This window comes from Pocillopora verrucosa, chromosome 14 (genome assembly GCF_036669915.1).
Source record: "Pocillopora verrucosa isolate sample1 chromosome 14, ASM3666991v2, whole genome shotgun sequence".
In the NCBI taxonomy this organism is placed as follows: Eukaryota; Metazoa; Cnidaria; class Anthozoa; order Scleractinia; family Pocilloporidae; genus Pocillopora; species Pocillopora verrucosa.
The window spans coordinates 17,351,331-17,367,955 of record NC_089325.1 but is presented as its reverse complement, the minus strand read 5'-3'; the positions used below and the strand labels follow the sequence as shown (position 1 = coordinate 17,367,955).

The window sequence follows — 16,625 nt, the reverse complement described above, 5'->3', positions numbered from 1 at the left end:
CAAATATGAACACAATATTCATGCTAAGTACATGTCCGAGCAAATCTATGCTAAGCAATTTCAGAGATTTGATTCCAATACCTCTCCGAATGATCAGCATGGTAAGAGCTCAACACAATTTACCGATTAGGAACTATAACTGAAAATACCTAACGATAATTCAGTGAGCAACCATACTACAATGCAGATAAAATGACATGTAGGTTATCAAGGGCAAGGCTTTTTTTCTACAAGTAGGTTGCATTCTAGGAAGAAACGTGAAAGAGAACCTTCCAGAATTCCTTACAGAAAAGCTATCAAATTTTTGTGAAAGACAAGATTAATTTGAGATGCTGCCAAATCATACATTAAGAAATGTATTCCAAGTTCATCTTAGCTAAAACTTGTGCAGTCTGAGGCAAACCATTGTTACTTTAGAGAATGGCTGGCAAAATCAAAGTGCTTATTATCCTCTAAAAAGTTTTGTTTTTGTTAGGCAAAAGTTCTACCTCAGTTTTGTGCAGCTGAGAACATTAAAGCATAATAATAATATAATAATAATAATAACAATCGTTATTTCTTAAGATAAAATCACATATCCTAAGTTACAATATTAACTAAAAAAAAGCTATTTACATATCATATCTAAAAATTATTCTGTTACTAAGAACGTTCTTAAACCTGTCAGTGTAGATTCTAGGGACAGAGACTGACGTATTTCTAAGATTGTACCTCATGTTCTTTTCCTTAGGTAAAAACTGGAAGAACCGGCATTCGGGGTCATTCAATCTTTTTTTGTAGAGTGTCTTGTCTGCCTTCTCTCGCAAATCTCTGATATTTACATTCTTGGACATAAACTTTCTTTTCATATACCGGTCTAAAAATTTCTGTATTACAGAAAGGTCGGAATCTGAGGCACCATAAACCGGCAGAGCATAAGAAAAATTTGGCAAAACTATTGCGTTAAAAAGGTGATCTACTTCCTTCTGGGACATTCCTTCCTTACGTAAAGATCCTGATACGAATAATGACTTGTTCGCCTTAATTAATTTCGCACGCACGTGACTACTGTATTCACAATTTTGTTGGAAGGTAACACCTAATATGGATAACTCTGCGCACTGCAGTATATTACTAACTGGCGCGATGTCCTGACTGAAACCTTTCTTATGGAAAATAATCTCCTTGCATTTTGCTGGATTGCATGTCATACGATTGCAGCTGGACCAGTTAAGAAACTGATCCACCAAGTCAGTGCGACACTGGCTGTTTCCCCAAAAAGGGACGATAATTGTAGAATCATCAGCATATTTAAACAAGACTGGGCGACCTTCCAGATTGATCTCCAAGTCATTAATTAACACGTTAAAAAGATATGGCCCACTGACTCTACCTTGTGTCGCACCCCCATAACCTCACGCCACTGTCCCTCAAAACCATTATAAACTACTCGCTGCTGGCGTTTCTCGAGAAAGCCTAAATACCAGTTCACAATAAGGGGATTTAATGGCAACTGCCTAAGCTTAGATGACAGGAGTTCATGATCAACACAGTCAAATGCTTTACTAAAATCCATTGCAAATACTTGGACGGCTTTGCAGTATTGCTCGTCTAAATAGCTGTAGATGGTATGCTGCATGCTCAAGAGCGCATCAGTGCAACTCCCCCTTGTCATATAAGCAAACTGTGTTGAACTCAGATGCGTTTGACAATGTCTCGTGCATGAGTGTTATACACAGATTTCTCGAACACGCATGCAATTACAGGCGTGATCTTAATTCCTCTGAAGTCCTGCTTGCCCTTAGGGAGGGGCGTCACATGGACCCTTTTCCACAAGAGGACCACTTGCCAGTTTTCAGGGAAACATTCCAGATCTTATGAATGACACTTGTGAAGATCTCAGTGTGATCCCTCCAAATCCAAAAGGGAATGAGATCTGGTCCCATAGCGGTTTTCTTCAGATGTTGTAAGCAATTCCACACGTGTCTTTCTGATATCTGAGGGGCTTCTAAGCTCTTATCCACAATAGCTGGTACAGGCTTCATATATGCGTCATCAGTGCACAAATCGGCGAAGTAGTCGTTTAGCTTCTCCAGTGATTTAGTGTCCAATGTCATGTTAGCAGAAATGCTGCGTTGTTGGGACAAGTTATCTACGTGCTTCCACCATTCTCTGGATCCGACAGGTGCCTTTGCAAGTGTTCTTCAGTTCTTACTAATCAATTCGCTTATTTTCCTGTTAACCTCAGCCAGCCGATATTTATTGCTTGGAGCTATTCTTGACTTTGCCCTCATTAACGATTTTACTAAGGGTGTCATTCACACCCGATCACGCGATGACATGTGTACTGACCACAACGGCATACACTCATCCATGTGGTGTTTAATTTTTGCTTCCAAATTATTCACTGCCTCCTCGACATCATTTAAGTTTAAGGCACTGTCCCAATTCTCACTTACTAGTTTTAGGTACAATCCCTCTTTACGGTGTCTTCTACAATCCCTAATGCAAACATTTTGTCTGATCGGCTTTAATTTCATTCCTGATGGTAAAATGACCGCTGTGTGATCTGTTTTTATGGACACAAAGTATGGAATGCATAATAAGTCTTCATCGTTTGTCATGTACATTGATGCAAGAATGTTAAAGAAATTTAAACATCATCAGCTGCAAACCCACCATCTACCTCATAGAATAATCTTTTTAAGTGGTGATGTTGAAGAGAACCCTACGCCATCACATCGCCCAGGATTCAGCAACATATCCAGGACTGATTATTAAAGAAAAGTCTTTTTTTCAGACAAATGTAATGAATTCAGATGCGTAACTGTTGGCAACTGCTGTCTAATTGGCTCTAATGTCACAACTATTGTTCCCTTGAAACAATTGACTTCAGGAAAAAAGCTGCTTTAATCATAAGTCTTCTTCAATCACTAAAACAACCTAAGTTTCAAGAGTCTCATAATTTCAGCCGTGTGTTCCGTACAAGAAATGCAGCATATTGATCAGGAGCTCTCATCAGAGCTCATAGAATCCCTGATCAATCCTGCTTTCATAAATATCTGTGCACCATTGATGGGTAGCAACAACCCATTTTTTTCTCTTCAACTCACTGGAGAGGGCCTCTGGCAATGGAGGAAGCTTCATAGCCACTGCCTAGTTTTCAATAGCCTACAGGCCAGCTTGGTTAAAGTTGGCTACAGATTATCGTCGTCTGCTCGCTCTCAAGTTGGGATGGCCGTCTACAGAAGAGTAGACTTCTTAAAAGCAATACTCAGTACTGGTGTCAAGTTGCTCTTCACCCAGATGAGATCACCCATATGCCTGGGGACATCATCCATCAGCAGAAAAAGGAAAATGAAGAGCTAATTGGCAAGAACCAAGAATTACCAAATAAAAAGGAAGGTACGAAAATAATAGAACATTGTTAGTAAGTGTGCTGGATTACATGTAAGTTAAACCAAGGTAGACACCAGCTTGAACAGTAGCATTTGAATTCTGAATGGCCAAATTAGTTTCTGGGCTAATGTTTTTCTAGTTTCTTTAATTTTAACTCCAGGTGAAAACCGTACGTATGTAGACTTATCTTTCATGTTCACCAATCACCAATTTTTACTACACAGAACTAACACACCGCATACAAACTTTAGATGACTAATCTGTATTAGTTAACACTAAACTGAACATTTTGCATACAGTTAAGAAGACTTAATATAATGGGTGGTGGGTGAAACACCCCTATAATAAAGATTTTTTATTCCCTTTTCTCTCGATTCCAATTTTATAGTTAGCAAAAAGGCACCATGTAAATTGACGAGAATCCAAGTTATCTTAAGCCCAGATTTAATATAAAACACCTGATGACCGTCCTTAACAAGTATTAAAAGCATTTTTTTCACTACAGAAAAACAAAATGAGAATTTAAATATTTAGATGGGCTTGTAAGGCATTCCTGAGTTAACAGGCCATATCATCATTATGATAAGATGTACCTTTTTCCCGGGTCTTTCCAAATGTTGAGAATTTCCACGGTTTTCCACTGCCATTTTCTTTCTGACGTAAAATGAGCGCGCAGAGACAATCTTAGCGAACAACCACTCAGCGGAGGTATTTCTGTTAGTCTTCATAACCTCTGAGTCCCTTTGTTTTGCGCATTGAGTGAGAGCTGTGAGACACGTCACCTCAAGATCACTCAATAACGGCAAAAAATTATTTATTTCCTAATTTGGACTCTTGGCAACTACACCATATTCTTGAGCTCAGCTTGGAACATAGAACAATTTTTCGAGATCACCAAACATTTCATTTTGTAGCTCACATTCACTGATGGCCAAGTTCCCAACTTTCTGGAGGAGCTGGCTGCATACCTGGAAGGGCACCTGGCCCAGTCAAACGATGCAAGTAGAATTTATTCATATCCATTTTAATAAATATGGATAAAATATGGCTAATAAATCATTATTTTCACAGCAATTTCTCAAACAGAGAAATCTCACACATCACATTTTGAAACTCACAACTGGCGTGAATTTAGACTAAATCTTTTTAATCTCCCCCGACTTTAGGTCATCCAGCAGATGGATCTCCTTGTGAGATGGTTGGTATCTTGTGGATTCATTTTATGCTCTTCAAAGAAAAAAAATTGAAGTTCATTGTTCTAGTGGTCATTTCCGGAACTGTCAACTTTTAACAGGGACTCTATGGTGATGTTGGCACTCCAGCTTGTGGCCTTTCAGCCAGCCATCCAGGAAATTCTGGAGAACTATGATACAGATAAATGACTATTTTGTGTTAAGTATTTGTTAAAAACGTATTTCATGCAAAATGAATGATAATGCGATCCCATCAATCTGCACCGCTCTCCAGGGTCTGTAATTGAGCCCGAGGTTGCGGCATGATGTTAGTAATTTTTCACTTAGGTCTACTTTCTGACCAATATGCCTGCAACATCAGAAAAATTTATTCGGAGAAAAGCAATTGGACTGTTAAAAATTAAAACCAATGTCTTTTTTTCCGTAGGTTCACAGTCATTGTGAATAATCATGGGAGCTACGACTACAATGATATTTTTGTAAAAATTGAATAAATTTGTTACCTGGAAAAGCTTTCTCAACTAATCAATAAGTAACTGTGTAGCTATGAATGAATACCACTGTTGCTCATAAACTTTTATTCCATTTGGTGGCTTCTAAAGAAGCCGTTTTTATAAAAGCAGGATGCCAGCAAAATAACTCTTTGTAAACTTGATTTGAACTTTTTCTACCAGGTGGGGGGCTGTTTTGCAGCCTTATTTATCTATGAAGGAAGCGACTTGCCAAGAAGCAGCTTCAAGTTGACTGAAGCGTCAATGCGACATCCACCACCTGTTACTGTTAAACACTTATTCAGATAAGGACCAAGGCCCGCTGCTATCAGTTCCTCTTCACTGGCGAGATACGGAGACCCACGGAGGTCTGACAGTAAACCAGGGAAGAGCGCTCAAACTACATTGTGCCTCATCATGATAGTTTCGTTGCATGCCAGAGGCGATTTTTAACCTTTCTCAAATAAAAGAGCTAGTCTCCCTCAGCATTCATCAGTGCAAAATGGATCAACACATCTGTTCTCGAAGGCAGTGATGAGTTATTTGGGCAAATGCTTGGCTGGTTCCCACGTGTTTTCAGTAGGGGAGTAGCTTTGCCATTGGATAAAGTACTCTGTTCTGCCTCCTTGAACTCGTTTTGCTACAATACGATCGACTTCATAAACGCCCACAACAGTAGGTTTTACCTTCGGTCGGTATTTCGAATTAAAGCCACAATGGCAGACATCATTCAATAATGTTGCGTAAAAGCCTGGCTGATGTCTCGCACACTTCGACATGTTGTTGCAAATAAGTTTTAGCAACTGTACTATTTATATGTTTTGATTAATCAAAACGGATCCAAATATGAATAATTATGTAACTGTTCCCTCGGCCATCAACCTGTTCGAGGTGGCCATTTGTTAGTTAGTTTGCTTGCTTTTTCTTCCGTTTGGTCAGACTGCATTAATCGGTGGAGTCAAAGAGCGCAAGTGTGAAGTACAAGGGAGTAATATGCTTTATTCCCATCAATACAGATAAATTTCCATGGCCCGCAGGTGGCCGTATTAACGGAGTTCCACCATAGGCTCTTTTGCAATCGTTGTTGCTGTTGTTTTTTCCATTACGTAACTCTTCTTTTTGATGGATAAACAAGGAATAAAAGCCCTGTTCAACCATCAAAATTTTTCAGTCGCGTATGACAACGCAAGTGTCAAGTAAAAGCGAGTGACCCACACATCAAGCTCGCTAAAAAACTGAGGTTAGGCCATTTATTCGCGCTACTTATTCTCTTTAATACGGGGCGCACCAACACCACATTTAAGACAAAGATTAAATGAAACTAAAATTTCACTTAACCATAAGTTAGCTGGCTTTCAGAGCAGCGCTTTTTATAACCTTCGATCAGGCCTTTTTTTGTTTTCAGTCCACAACAACCTGATCACAAGTTACACTTTTTAAACCGCCTATTCTTTATGATACTACTTTCCTAATTTTCTATTTTCTATTTTCACGATACTAATTTCTATAATTCCGATAACATTTTGACCAACATGAGTCTGTCAGTCTGTTTAAGAATTCCCTGCTAAAAAATTTGCTAAATGCTTCGTTAAGAGCGTGGCTATTGTTAATTACTCCTATTGTTCACTTTATGTCACCTTTGGATTTACTTATGCATCCAACTGTTTGATTGACAGCAGCTGAAATTTGCCAAGAGACTCTTGTATTCTCAAAGCTTTATCTGCTGACCAATCACAACCGAATAGTTCAAGATATGCAAATTATTATGCTGCCCGCTGATTACATGGGCACTGCAAGTACATGTCGCGAAAGACAATAGCATTCTTGGTGATGCAAATAAATGCAGCACAAATACACAATAAGCAACACAAGGTGCCTCAGCTTCCAACTCCATTCCCCTGCTAGAAACAAGGTTGTCTGAATTCAATAGAATTGCACTTGATGTTTGGGGAGATGGTGACTGCTTTTTTCGAGCAGTATCAGATAAACTCAATGGCAATCCTGATAACCACTTACATGTCCGTAATCTTGGCATTCAGTATCTAATGCATAACCCAGAACAGTTTATAGAGAGTAATACTAAGCATTCCTGGCAAGCAATTTGAGTAACATGTCATGTCAGGGAACATGGGCTGATGCAATTATAATTCAAGCAGTGACCGACTGTCTCAACTTATCAATTCATATTGCTGAATCAAATGAAACTTTTAATCCTGTGACTATTGTTCAACCAACAAATGTGACAAGTGGATGCACAAAAATTTACATTGCACATATACGTGAAACTCGTGACATGTCTACAGTAGAAAATAGTAGTTCTGATTTACCCAAGTCAAAAAGAAGAGGTCAAGGTCAGACTTTAATTGAAAACAAACTAATCGATGAAAAGGAACGCAGAGCGTGCAAAAAAGAATACATGAAAAAGAAAAGAGGTGATGCAGAATATAGAAAAAAAGAGAAAACATTTATTCTATGCAAAGATACAACATTGAAAAAATTAAGGAGAAAAAGAAAAAAGCTGTCACTAAAAGAAAAATGACAAGCCTTGAACAAGTAAGAGAAATTGACAAACAGTCTAAGAGAAAACACAAAGTATAGAATCCAGAACACATAAAAGAAATTGCTTAAAGGTCTCTCATGAAAGGAAAGCAGAGAATCCAGAATATAGAAAAAAATCAATAACCAGAGTTTCAAGAAAAGAAAAGTAAAAAACTCAGAACCCATGAGCCAAATAAAGAGAAACTATGTTAAAGTTAAGAAAACAGTTATGAGTGTTCATCGAATTGCACAATGTGCTAAAACGCAATATCAAAATGCACAAACTATATCACGACCAACAACTGATAGTTATGACTTAAAAGCTCAGAAAAATGAGCACAATGTAATTTCTATGATCAATTTGTTTCACAATCACATTAAATGTGGCCCAGAATATATCTGTGACCAGTTGTGGTACAAGTCCTCAGTAGTGAAATGTGATGTCACCAAGTACAAAGTATGTTCTCAAGATCTTTTAAAGTCTTGTGTGGTTGAAAAGTGTAGATAATACTGAATGGATTTGCACAACTTGTGACTTAAATCTAAACAAAGGGAAGTTACCTAGCTGCTTTTAAGCCAATAAAATGAGTTTTCCTATGAAGCTTGAATTGTTAAATTTGACACCATTAGAAGAACGACTAGTATCACCTCACATCCCTTTTATGCACATCCGTAAACTACCAAGAGGGGGCCAGTTGACTATTGATGGCAACATTGTTAATATACCAAGTGATGTAAATTCAACTGTGCACTGCCTGCCAAGACTCAAGAATGAATCACAGACAATTCCAATTAAACTTGAAAGACATCTCAGCTATAAGCACCATTATCAGTTTCAGAATGTAAGACCAAAGAAAGTGTTAGACGCAGTCAAATACCTCGTAGGCACAAGTGATTTATTAAAAAACGTCAAGGCATAGAGGTGCAAAATTCATGGCTAGATGACATAAGTTTACAATGAAGTGGCAATGAAGATTGGCCTGAGTTTGTTCAAAACCATGTAACATCATTAAGTGCTAATTTACATGCTGAAACTGTTACAAAAGACAAAACAAAGGATTTGCAAGACAGTATTTCGACTGCTGATGTTGATAATGAAGGGAGTATAGAAGATGATAGTGGTGGCTGGTGTGAAGTCGATGAACACCCTTCAGGCTCTACAGATACTCTGTTGTAGGAGCCAGATGTAGGAGAAAATGCAAACAGAGTTTAGGTATATTTATGGATAAATAAAGAGAAATTATCGAATCAATGATGGGCCATCCATTACGCCATCATGCAGGAGTTCAAACTACTTCTGGTAGCCCCTGTGGCGCTCCTGGCACAGGGCTACAGAGTCATCTTTGGCCCGAATTGACATGCTGAGATGATCCACACAGCTTTCCTCATTCTGGTGGACCCAGAGCAGGCAGCAGATGTCAACTTTGCCTTGAAGGGGTACGACCTGGTCGTCCTGGATGACCTCCTCATCTCCCCTCGTACCTTCTCCTTGGTGGCAAGCACTCTGAAACACCTCAACAACTGTCCCAGCATTCTGGTGGCTGGAGACAATTGCCAACAGCACCCCCTTCAGACTGTAGGTGGCAAAGTGCACAACACCATCTCTATCCTGAGCGATGGCACGTTCAATGCAACAACTCGATCAAGCACGCACTGTATCAGCAGTTCAGAGTGCTGGACCCGGACTATGGCCACTTCCTGGATCTCGTGCGCTACATGCAGCCCACTCAGGCTCAACTGGACAAGTTCCAGGAGGCGGTCGTCCTTTGCACAGCTTGTCCCCTGGAAGACAAGGAGATATTCACGGCCTTCAGCCTTCGGGCACAAACATCCATCATGACGGCGTCTCATGCCACAACCCAGCGCATCAACAACATAGTGGTGAGCAAGCTCTTCCACAGCCAACAACCTCTGAGCACCGTCCCCTGTGCCACTGTGGCCAATGGTCAACCCATCCTGTCATACAGAGGAATGAGCATCATCATCACGGAAAACCACAACAAGGGCTGCAGGATTGTCAAAGGAAAGGATGTGAGCCTCGTCCATGGCCATGGAACAATGCTGGTCGTAGAGTTCCCAGACAATGAACGCACCTTCATTCCTCCTGTGACCCATGCCGTGGATGGAGAGGGCGACATGACAACCTACCCCTTCATGCTGGCCTATGCCAGAACGATCTGCAAATTACAGGGGCAGAACCTGAAACACCTGTTGCTCTGGCTCGACTAACCCACTGTGCCCACCAGCCTGGCTTACATCGCCCTCTCCCGGGTCTACAAGAAGGCAGACCTGTAAGTCCTGCAGCCCATGGACACCACTCAGATAATGCCTTGCTCCCTATTGGTTCTCAAGACCCAGTAATCTGCAGCCGTAGGGATTACTTGATTCACCTTTGGAAATTTTGTAAACCACTTTCTTTGGTTTCGCCTTCTACTGGTCAAGATTATTTTGGTTATTGTCCAAGGTGTGACTTTACCGCTACATTTATTTATCTACGGATTTATTGTTGGCCTCTTACTCCTCTGTGGGGATATTGAAACACATCCAGGTCCAGTGGCTATTTATAGCGGCATATCTGAACTGCAGGAGTCTATCAAACTACGGGGCCTAAAAATGGCTCATCAGAACATCCAAAACCTTTCTTGTAAAGTGGATCAGCTATGCATTTGATTGCGCAATGATTTGAAGAATGGATTACAGACTTGAACTCTATCAGAAACCTGGGCAAAGCAGGATTTGAGCGATGGTGAGCTTGGCATTCCTGGCTACAAGCTATTTAGGAAGGACAGGGATGATAGAAATGGCGGCATAGTGGCTTATGTTCGTGATGATATTTTGGTCACCAGAAGGGATGATCTAGAAATTGACTCAGTTGAAGGCCTTTGGCTTGAAATTGTTGTCACAAAGTCGAGAAATTTTCTTCTTGGAACTTTCTGCGGACCTGATAGTTCTTCACAATATTATGACAACCAATTTATGACTAAACTGGACATTATTTTGGCTTGTGCTGCGGTCCAAGGAAAAGAAACAATTCTTACTGGCGACTTTAATTGCTGCTTTATGTCATCCAAGTGTAACAGTCCTGACAGTAAACAACTCAAATCTTTGTTCAAAAGTATGAGTTTTAAACAACTAATCGCTAGTCCTGCAAGGATGGTTAAAGACTTTGCTTCTTTGATAGATCTTATTGCGACCAACTGTCCACAAAATATAAGCAATTTCAGAGTTGTCTCTTTGCATTTGAGTGACCATGAGTTAGTCTCTTGTATTCAAAAATTATATTTGCAAAAAGCTCCTGCTCAAATGAAAACATTTAAGAACTATGCAAATTACAAGTGAATTCCGTAGGGAACTTGGCTGGTATTGATTGGAATTTCAACTCTATTGATGAACAAACTGCAAGTGTGGATGAGCCTTGGGACCATTTTAAAACATCTTTTGTCTTTGCAGCCAACAAGCATGCTCCATTCCTTCATAAGCGTGTGCAAGGTGTAGACATGTGTCTGTGGCTAAGTAAAAACATTAAAATCAATATGCGCAGATGTAATTTTCTTCTCAAGAGACCAAGGAAGATGAATAACTCTAAGGACTGGGCTAATTATCGGTGCTGCACAAATAAAGTTTCTAACAGTATAAGGAAAGCCAACGCTTCGTATCACTATTGTCTTGTTAAAGACTGTGGCAAAGATCATAAAGCTTTCTGGAAAACAATAAAGAAAATATTACCTGGCGAGAAAACAGCTGTTTTGCCAAAAATAAACAGTGGACAGTCAATAACCTCCGATAAAAAGGCTATTGCAAGTGCATTTAATAAGTTTTTCATCAGTGCAACTACTCGGCTCTTGGAATGCTTACCATCTGCATCCTCGTCTTCAACTGGGTCCCAGAACATCCATCATATAATTGTACAGCATCCAGCATTTAAATTTGAGGTTGTCTTGGAGGATTTTGTCAAAGCTCAATTATGTGGTTTGAAAACCGGAAAAGTGATTGGACTGGACAATATTCCTGCTTGTCTCTTGATTGATATTGTGGCTAAACCCTTGGCAGAGATAATTAATTGCTCTTTAAAATCTGGACGTGTTCCATTGGATTTCAAGTCTGCAAGAGTTTCTCCTCTCTTTAAGTAGGGCAAAGTAGTGGAAATGGATAACTATCGTCCCATCTCAATTCTACCCACTGTCTCAAAATTACTGGAGCAGGCTGTTCATCATCAGCTTTATCAGTATCTGCGTGAACATAATATTTTGAGTCCATTTCAATGTGGTTTTTGAAAATGTCATTCCACCGAATTTGCTGCTCTTTCACTTGCAGACACTATTAGAAGGAACATGGATCAAGGGATGCTAACAGGTGCAGTTTTCATTGAGTTTCAAAAAGTCTTTGATACGGTTAATCATAACTTATTACTACAAAAGCTATCTTATATGGGTGTATTAGATAAAGAGCTTGCATGGTTTAAAGATCCATGATCGAACTCAGGTTTTGGACTTCCAGGGTGTATCATCTGACCCAGAGCCCATTTCCATTGGAGTCCTGCAAGGATCCATTTTGGGACCTTCACTATTTATACTTCATGCAAATGATCTTCCCAATGTTGTGAATCGCTGCAGTATGCTTATGTAAGCGGATGAGTGTAGGCGTGAGTAGTCCAGTGGTCAGTGTGTTGGACTCTGGGTCCGACAGCCCGGGTTCAAGTCCTGGCTGGGCATGACGTTGTGTCCTTAAGCAAGATGCTTCACTCACATTGCTTCGTCTTCTCAGATAGGACATAAAACCGTAGGCCCCGTCTCCTGCATGGTTGGGGTAGGAAAGGTTAATTTCCCACGCACGAGATTACTGTGCGGTTGATGTCCTCCCCTGGGGTGGGATGGGTGGAAGAGACACATGGCACATTTGCATTTAAACGAGCTATTCGCTCATATGCAATATGTGGTTAAATAAAGTTACTTACTTACTTATGACACCATTTTGTTTTATGCCGCCTCCAAAGTTGATGCATTACAAGAAAGATTGAAGGAAGAACTTAAAGCAATCAAGTGTTGGCTTTGTCAGAACAGTTTGTTTTTGAATGTTTACAAAACTGAAGCTATGGTATTTGGCACTTCACCTCGCCTGTCTAATATAGATTCTTTTACAGTTAGTGTAAATGGCACTTCTATCAAGCATGTGTCTCAGTTCAAGTATCTTAGTGTGGTGTTTGATGAATGTCTCAGTTGGAACGATCACGTTAAATTCATCCTAGCTAAAGCTGGTAAAAGGGTTGGAATGCTTGCCCAAATTCGCTACTGCATTACTTGGCATAGTGTGAAGATTATTTATACTTCCATGATAAGACCAATTATTGAATATTGTGACAGTATGGGGATGCTGTGGACAAGTAAATAAGAATGCTTTAGGGCCCTTACAGAGATGAGCAGGAAGGATGTATGCAGAGCTTCAAGTAGCGAGGATGCGATCGAAAAACTGAATTTGACAACTTCAGCCTATAAGCAATCCAAGCACACTTTGAGTTTAGTGAACAAATGTATAAATGGGCAATGTCCAGTTTTTTAAGAACTATTTTACTTTCAATAAGCATTTAGATAGCTGTGATACTCGCCAAAAAAATTTAATCCATCTACCTTCAGTACGGACAGAAATTGCAAAATGATTGTTTTATTACTATGGATCCATAGTTTATAATTCATCAAAGTAGAGTAATTTTTATATACATAATTTTAAAATTAGAAATCTAAAGCCTTATAAATGTGTTTTATATCTTCGTGTTTGTATTTCACATGAAATTGTAATGTATTTTATTCAGTTTATACTCAAGGCTCCCATTGATAGCAGATGGCTCTTTAGGGCGTCTGACGGGGCTACCCTGAGGTTTATTTTTATTTTTAAATAAAGGCATCCATCCATTGATGCCTGTGGGCTGTGCAAGTTAAACTCACTACCGCTCACTGTATTCTCTCTCTCTCTCTCTCTCTCTCTCACGTTGGTGTCCTCTCCTTCTTCCCTCACATGCAAGCCACAGGATGCTCCACAAATGCTAAGGGAACTGTACATGTTCTAAGCTCGAGTTTCAAGTCTGGAGTTTCAGCAATGAAGATTCGTTTTGTCTTGTCCCATCGCATGTCTTCAATGGTGCCCTCTTCTCCTTCCCTCGCATGCAAGCCTCAGGATGCTGCACAAATGCTAAGGGAACTGTACATGTGCTAAGCTCAAGTTTCAAGTCTCAAGTTTCAGCAACAAACATTCATTTTGTCTCTTTGCGTGGCATGTCTTCAATGGTGCCCTCTTTGCTTTCTCTTGCATGCAAGCCACAGGATGCCGCACAAACACAAAGAGAACTGTTCATGTGCTAAGCTTGACTCTCAAGTCTCGAGTTTTAGCAATGAATATTCCTTCTTTCTTTGAAGTCCTCTACATTTGGTCTCTAGATCCTTTGTAAAGAAGAGACTGAAATAATGTTTTCTTCTGCAGATGCATTCTCCTTGTCAGGGAACCAGTAGAAAAACCGGCTACAACTGACATTTCCCAAGGAGATTTCCCCTAAAGTATGGCCCAGCATTTCAGGACCCAACGGATGATGCCGTCCTTAACAGGCTCCATAGTTGGAACTGCAAGTGGTTGTCACAGCCCAACATCGCAATTTCAGAACTCACCATGACGATACAGGACAATATGCCTTTAATAAGGCAGTTCCATGGCACAATCTTCAGTGAGCAATTTGTGGATGATCTGTTGTCCTCATTTGACCACCTCCTTCCTGCCTTGGCTAGGTTGGACAATAAGGACAAGGGTGACCAGACACCCCCCAGCAGGGAGGATGTGGTCAGTCTATTGAGGAACCTCAATGAAAATACAGAATTACAACAAAGCATAATTGACAGGTTCAACGCTGCTGGCCCACTTATGATGGTAAGCACCCAGGTCCAAGCCATCCAAACCCTGATGAGAAATGTGGTGAACTTTGCTGACAAAGTCAGCAGAGAACCCCAACATCAGGTGTTCAAGGAAGACCCTAGTCCAAGAGCCATGAGGAATTACATCCTTGATTCCATAACAAAGAGAAGGAGAAACAACCCCAGACGGAAATCAGTCTGGGATGTAGATAACAACGAGGAGTTCACAAGGTCAGGGCCTGGAAGGCAGTGACAGCAATGAAACACTTGGGATGAGAATTGCAGTCAGGACATGCCCATTGCTGGGCCCCATGCCAATGGACAGCGCCAACACCAAAATGGTGGCTCTTGCCCCCGCAAGAAAGCTGTCAGTCTGCCGAGCTTTGAGGATGACGATGAGGATGACAGCGATCATCAAGTCTTTACACAAAGAGACCCAAAGAGCCAAAGCAGCTGCAACCACACCAATATCCAGCTCTTCTGACAGCACAAGTGAAGAGGACGAGCAACAGTGCAAGAACACGACCAAGGAAAAAGCAAGAGTAGCAGCATCAGCAAAGAAGCTCCAGTGCCAGTGCCCACTGCAGCCACTGGCACCTCCAAAGTATCAGCAGTAGCACCAAAAAACAAGGCTGGCACTAGGGCAACCACTGCCAAAGCCATCAGTTCCAAAAAGAACAAAGAAAAGGTGTCCAAAAAGGACAAAGGCAAAGAGAAGAAAAAAAAAGAGGAGGCTGCCGAGAAGAAGTAAGTGTGTTCTCCTTGCTTGTCTTTGAAAGGTCATTTTTCAAAGTTACGGATTTGAAATCATCTCTGAAAGTTACAGATTTGAACTCATCTCTGAAAGTTACAGATTTGAACTTGTCTCTAAAAGTTACGGATTTCAAATTGTCTTTGAAAGTTACAGATGCGTGTTGAACCTTCACATCGTCTTGATCTTGTGTTGTGACAGTGACTGCCTACAGGGCAAATTGAACACTGACTTTGCGAAAACTTTTCAGCAAAAAACATTAAGGAAGATGCAAGGCTTTTTTTCGTTTTATGAAGGCAACCTTTCTCTGTTTAGTTCTGATTTTTTTCAGTCTTGGCTGCATGACTCCTAACGTTGAGAACAGTTGGCTTGACAATGAGTGTAACACTTAGTTTGCATGAAATATCAAGAAACAAGTCTAGGTTTTTCGGTTTTGAAATCGTGACCATTTGGACACTTGCACCTCGCTTTTCAAGTCAAGGTGATCTACAGCAGTTGTTTAAAACAGAGCCTTAACTCCAGAAAGTGAGCCTTAACTCCAGAAAGTGAGCCTTAACTCCAGAAAGTGAGCCTTAACTCCAGAAAGTGAACCTTGCAGTTTGCCTCCACTCCCTCCAATAAGTAAAAAAACTATCAGAGTAGTGGTATTTCACCAGCACAGCGAGCTGCTCCCACTTATTCTACACCTCTCATGTCTTTTCACAAGGTCCGACTAGAGTCAAGTTTAACAGTGTCTTCTTTCCCCCCTGATGATTTGGCAAAGTCCGTTCCCTTTGCTGCAGTTTTGCTAGATAGTAGATAGAGACAGTGGGAATCTCTTTCATCCATTCATGCACATCACTAATTAGATGACAAGGCATTTGGCTACCTTAAGAGAGTAATAGTTACTCCTGCCGTTTACCCGTGCTTGGTTGAATTTCTTCACTTTGACATTCAGAGCACTGGGCAGAAATCACATTGCATCAACACCATTTCTAGCCGTTGCAATGCTTTGTTTTAATTAAACAGCTGGATTCCCCTAGTCATGCCAGTTCCAAGTTCGCCATTTGTCGCCTCCCGATTTGAACCGAGAGTCACAGCTGGGCCAGTCCACTGCTGATTCCTTCTCTGTCCCACCGCAACCTCGGAGAGAGAGAGAGAAAACCCCCTGCTCTCCTTGACCACAGCCAGTCCAGGCTGGATCCAACCACTTCAAGTCTCAGCCCAAGAGACCCAGCACTTAGAGCCAATCCTTTCCCAAAGTTACAGATCCATTTTGCCGACTTCCCTTACCTGCATTGTTCTATCAATCAGTGGCTGCTCATCTTGGAGACCTGCTGTGGTTATGAGTACAACGGGACTTAAAAATCATCGTCTCCCCTGGATTTTCAAGGGCCTCGAG

At 40.7% G+C, this 16,625-nt stretch overlaps 1 pseudogene; it reads right to left on the bottom strand.

The window, feature by feature from the left end:
• Positions 1 to 611: 611 nt before the first annotated feature.
• Positions 612 to 1,618, bottom strand: LOC131796162 (uncharacterized; annotated as a pseudogene).
• Between the last annotated feature and the right edge of the window lie 15,007 nt (positions 1,619 to 16,625).